Raw genomic sequence first — 6,313 nt, 5'->3', positions numbered from 1 at the left:
TGTGTAATAGAGGATATTAGTTGCATATGAAGCCAAAAGGTATTCTTTACTTTGTCTTCTTTGCTCTTTGTCTACTGTCTTCTCTAAAGAAAACCAGCTTCCCCTGATAAGTCAAGGCTACTTTATAGTTAATTTTAGGGAAGAAAATTATCCATGAGAGAGAAGAGAAACTACAGACCTAGCTTGCCTGCATGCAGCATGGAACCTGTAAGCCTGAGAACCCATGGCATCTGTGTGCAAATGGCCCCAAAGAATTAGTTAGGGGAGCTTCATTTGAGGAGAGATTTTTAACCAGTTCTCAAACTGGCCCAGAAAATATGACTAATGAATGTTTTGTTGTCCCCTTCTGTGTCTTTTGCCTTAGAGAGAGACATGATATGAAGGAGAATTAGGCAAATGCTTTCTTGCAGGGATAACTTATTTAGAGTGGGAATGAAGGACGAAAAGACTTGCTCAATGAAAGTACACAGCTCTCTAGGGTAGCAAATATGGAAGGAGGAGGAGAAAGTGATTTCACAGATTTACTGTAGAGATGAGTGACTTTCTAGTGGATGGGTCAGTAGACTCTAAAAATATTCATATCCGACTTTGGTGAACTAGGAATGATATGAAAGTTAGTGTCTGAATATGTGGGTTTATCCTATGTCCATTATATACATATCCTCTGACCTTGAGAAATTTGTTTAATCTCTCTTAGTATTATATTCAATGCATCAGATCTTTAAAGGCTTGTTACATTGCTCAATTCGGCAGCACATATACTAAAATTGGAATGATACAGAGAAGATTCGCATGGCCCCTGCCCAAGGATGACACTCAAATTCGTGAAGCGTTCCATATTTTAAAGAATAAATAAATAAATAAATAAATAAATAAATAAATAAATAAAGGCTTGTTACATAGTTAATGCCATTTAAACTGGGTTCCACTGGGTGCTAGGGTTTACTGGAAGCATCTCAGAATTCACTGAAGTGGGTAGGGGAGCAAGGCCAAGTGATTGGGACTTGAGGATCTCCTGTCTTTTTCTGTCCATAATAACACCATTTTGACTCTGTTTTATTGTTGGAATCACAGAACAGACTCAAGAACAATAACATAATTTCATGAGGGAACATTTCTTTCTCCTAAAAATTATTTGAAAATCAATGAAATAGTGTATGAGAAAACTGTTCTATAATCTCTGTATTATTATAGAAATGCTATTTATAATTCTTGGCATTTGAAGATAGGGTGTCACACACATAAAACAACCCATTGTTCAAAATTAATGGCAATTTTTTTAAGTGCAGTAATGTCGTAGAGTTATTTGGAATTTCTGCTTCCTAGCATTTCCTATTCAATCATAAATACTTCTTTAAAAATAGGCTCTCTAATGTTCATGTATAACTACCAGGGTTTTAAATGTTAATACAGTAAATGTAAAATGGAAACAGAGGGCTTTCAATGTCACTTTTTTTTTTTATCACAGTAAAGTAATTTTAGCCTTTGAAAGTATATTTTAAAAATTACTTAGAGAATATTGGAACACCAAATTTAAAGTTGGTGGTATATTTAGAAATTATCTGGTCTTTTCTTTAAATTTTTGATGATAAACAGAAACAAATACTAAGAGAAGGAAAATTCATTCATTTAGTTTTCTGCTTATTCGCAAAGATTTATTCAGCCCTTATAATGTTTTACTCCCAGTGTTATATGCACAGAAAGCAGATGATTACCAAACAGTTCCACTTTGAGAGTTCAGTCTAGAAAGGAAACACACACAGAAAACTAATGTATTATAAGGCTTTTGAAGAGTTATAAAACAGATATGGCTGTCTAAGAAGTCATAAGGAAGGAACAACAAGTCTGGAGGACTCCTGGATGAAACTAAATTGTCTGCTTACCTAGTGATCTCATGATAACAATGAGCCTTTCGTATGTGGGGCATGAGAGCTGAGGAGACTTAAAGGCTCCCATGTTTAATTTCAGGGATTTTTTTTTTTTTTTTCTGTAGTCCAGGTTGTTTGAAGCTTTTTTTCTATGCTAAAGGCTTCCAAGATTCCAGCTCTTACTTGTCTTCTGGAGAACTGCCCTCCACCCCCACTACTCCCTGTGGATTATGAAACAATTTGCATAACAATGTTTTCTTCTTCAAAGGAACTCCTCACACCTCTGTGTAAAGACTGTTTCTGGTTTTGTTTTAGAATATACATACCATGAAAACATGGACTTTAGACACTTTTCCTTGATACACTTTCTTAGATCGAACCCCCTTTGGAGCCTCTTCATTTATTCAGTCTAAGAAAAAGCTCCTAAAATGCATCCCATCTCTCTTCAACACTTTCTAGGTCTTACAAGATTTTTCCACTGTATATTCTTAACAGATACCTTTAGGTAGGAACACCTGTGCCTTTGAATGCCATAAAACTTCAGGTGGGAAATGCAGTTGAATCCATTGGGATCATCAGAATGGAGATATTCAGTTAATCCTTAATAATTTTTATTTGACAGGATCTGGAATTATGTGCTTTTCATTTCAGTGTCCTCTCATGGATCATGCAAGACTGCTCTTAAGTCTTTCCTGTTCTGAGATATAGTTCTGTAAGAAGTCAGAGGATCATACAGTATCAAATATTTATAATATATCAAGAGTTTTGGGGTTACAAGGACTAGAAACCCACTGAAATTAGCTTAAACACAAACTACTTAAGATTATACCTTTTATTGTATGAACTAAATTGTAACTCTTGTTCCAGCATCCCATCTTAAAATGTCCTTTTTATTCTCATTCGTATCCTAATTTGGATGATAAATTATACATCATCCTACCAATCACAGTGGGATGGGAGATTTAGTACAAGGATATGGGGGTCATTCATTCATTCATTCGTTCATTCATTTATTCATTATTTACTTGGATATGGGATTAATTTAACAAGACTATGAGACATTAAAATTTCAGTCTTTCTTTCATTATCTCTTTGTCTATTCTGCCATTATCTGTGTGTGCCTCCCTCTCCTTTATCTTCTTTCCATATAGACAGCTTTTTCAAGGTAGAGAGTTATGAACCTGATAGTAATTCGTTGCACAAAAACTTTATCATACCAAATATTTTGTAAGACACAGAATATGCTACCTAAAATAACACATGATCATTACCTGTAGGATACTTACAATTTGGTGGAGGACCCAGGTAAATAAACAGAGAATTAACTATAATACAAAATGCCACGCTTCTCAATAAACACAAGTCCAAAATAACAAGGAACAGAAAGGAGGAGGATCCAAATCAAACTTAAGGACATAGGAGGTCTGAAATTTTATTTGAGAAACTATTAGGTACAGTTTCAATTAGGATCAAAATTGGAACACTCCAAAAAGAAATGTATTGATGGTATTGGGTAAAGCATATTTTGAAGGTTTTATTACACTGTGCAGTAGTTTTGTTTTTGTTTTAATTTTTTAAGTAAAAAGTATGTAGTGTTGATTGAGTTTGTAATAATTGGGGGTGTTCAAAAGTAGTCAAGACTTTTACTTCTTTGGAAGCTATATTTAATTCATTCATGCATCTATGCCTGCATGCAAATAAAATCTGCAGTGAGATGTCACTCACCCTCTACATAGTGGATAAAGTTGAAAAGACTGTCCGTAAGAAATGTTAGTGAGTATGTGAAAAAATTAGCAGTCCCATACATCAGCTTTGAAAATAGAAATTGGTAATGATCATATGTATGTTTTGATATATAAAATCTGAACCAGTAATTTCACATTTAGGTATATATTCAGCAGAAATTAATACTTATGATCACATTGTGTACTTGTACTCTTTTAACAATGTTATACATAATAACAAAAAATTAGAAAAACAATGGAATAGATACGAACATATTATAGTATATTTATAAAATAGAATCTTCACAGTTATATGCAAAAGGAAGGACTACTGTCACATATGACATTATGGATGACTCTCTCAGACAGAATATTGAGGCAAGAAGCTAGACATACCATTTCATTTATATGAACTCAAACTTCTATGTTTAAAATGATTCTGTGGTGATAGTGGTAAGATTTTAGAGGCTGGTTTAGAGGTTGGTTGACTGAGAGTGGATAAGAAAACTGTTAGAATGATGGAAATCTTTTAGATCTTGTTCTGGGTGGTGGCTACCTGAGTACAAATATACATGAATATTTATAAATCTGTACAATTAAAGTTTTGTGCAATTCACTATAAATAATACCTAATTAAAAAAGAATAGTCCAGAGGGGACCAGGTGGCTCAGTCAAGTTGTCTGACTCTTGATTTCGGCTCAGGTCATGATCTCACGGTTCATGGGTTCGAGCCTTGTGTTGGGTTCCTTGCTGACAGTGCAGAGCCTGCTTTGGATTCTCTCTCTCTCTCTCTCTCTCTCTCTCTCTCCCTCCCTCCCTCCCTCCCTTCCTCTCTCTCTCCCTCAGTCTCGGCCCCTCCCCTGCTTACTCTCTCTCTCTCAAAAATAATTAAACATAAAAAAAAGAATAGTCTTCCATGTTGTTAGAATAATTTGTTCACCTAAGCATTCAAAAATGCTGAAAACAATTCTGATCTGTAGACGTAGGCATAAAAGAAGTAATTGATGTTTTCATGGAGAAATTTATGGAGGTTGGAAAATGTTACAGTTAAAGACAATTCAGTGTCGAAATGCTATGTTTCTACATGGGATGCCAAACCTACTTTCCATTTAAAATACAAATACATACTTATGGAGTACCTCATCAATGCCGGGCACCGTTTTTGGAATTTAGAGGTCAAAAGTGGACAAGAATGGTCTATTTTCTTATTTCAGGCAACCCCCAGTTCACTTATACCTGATGCTCCTGTCAAAATATCCACTTTGATTGAATTTGTATCCCCATTGATTGAAGAATGATAGTAATGGTCTTACCTGCCATGTTTAAGTACGTGTAGAAACAAAGATATATTCCCAACTCAATATTTCTCCTGTCTATTTTATTATGTTATCAATACCTCTTTTCTTACCCTGAGCATGAATGTTTAGGGGGAAAAATGCATCTTCAAAGCCAAAGATAAGTCCAGTGAACTAAAAGTGGCTTGATGAATAAATCTAGAAAAATAATACTGAATCTCTAATTAGCATGTCTTTGTTCTAAGCTAAAAATAGTTTACACTGCTTAAGAACATACATTAATGGAACCAAATTCATAATTAAAATCGAAGAAATACTTCAGTAAAAATTTGATAGTTCTAACATTTTTCTCTAAAGTATGGATTTCAGTTTTGCATTTGTAGTGATTAGTCTCTGTGAGAAGAAATCTTTCCAAATAGTTTTAACATGCCCTTAAAAGATCTATGTAAAAGGAAAGAGACTTTCTATAAGTGCTTCTCCATACTGCACTGCCAGTATGGCACCTAGAATACCCTGTAAGCTGTCAAGAATTGCTAAATGATAAAAGGGAAAATGATGAAAAGAAGTGGAACCTTGGAGCTGACTGCCTAAAAGCCAAAATTTCTCCCGAGATTTCTGGATACAAAAGAGAGGTTTCTGTACTTCTAGAGAACACTGGATCACATTAACTTATTCAAATATGAGGTCAGATCTCAGTGTTTAGATTTAAAGCTGTCCTGTATGTGCCTTGATAAGGGGGGGAAATGACAAATCACACCTTTGAATAAATTCATTTTAATCCCTTTCTTCCTTTTGATGTAATAAAAATAGTCTTGTCATGTAGCTACGATTGCATTTAATGGTTGTCATTTACAGAAATGGAAAAATGATATCTGAGTATAATGCCTTCAAATATGGCTAATAGCATTTTTACATACGGAGAAAAATGCTTTTATTTTACATGAGTAAGACCATTGCCTCATGATGATGATTATTGAAAATTCAGCAGCTTCTCTTATTACAGGGCAATGATAAGAACAGCTGCATATCTTCTCTGTCATTTATGCTAAAAAATGGTAATCCAAGCAAATCCATATTCCTCATGTTTGCTGCAACCCCATTAGTTCGCAAATTCTTATCAAAAGTCTCGCCTAATTATTACCACTTTACCTGATTTTAATCTCATATTTTAAATAATAAAGATGTCTCAATCTGTTATATTTTAAGATGACCTAGTAAATGCTGTTTTTCCCCCATTAAGCATTTCTTAAGCACATAACTTGTCACTTCTGTACTAATTTGCTGTAACACTCGTTGATAAGTGGACATTAATTAATGCTAAATTACAATGGAATTTTTATGGAATTACAGGTGACATCCGCATCAGCACCAAATGAGTTCATCATGATTAAACTTATTACCATTTCTAATTAACCTTGAGTGCCCC

General features: G+C 34.4%; 1 non-coding gene across 1 annotated transcript; it reads left to right on the top strand.

Annotated features, from left to right (window-relative positions):
- The first annotated feature begins 737 nt into the window (after nt 1–737).
- On the top strand, nt 738–844 carry LOC123579513. The gene has a single exon (XR_006702814.1). It is a non-coding gene; the product is annotated as a U6 spliceosomal RNA (small nuclear RNA).
- The last annotated feature ends 5,469 nt before the right edge of the window (nt 845–6,313 follow it).

Source organism: Leopardus geoffroyi, chromosome E2 (genome assembly GCF_018350155.1).
Source record: "Leopardus geoffroyi isolate Oge1 chromosome E2, O.geoffroyi_Oge1_pat1.0, whole genome shotgun sequence".
NCBI classification, from domain to species: Eukaryota; Metazoa; Chordata; class Mammalia; order Carnivora; family Felidae; genus Leopardus; species Leopardus geoffroyi.
Note: the sequence above shows the minus strand (reverse complement) of the source record. Positions and strands in the feature narration are given on the sequence as shown.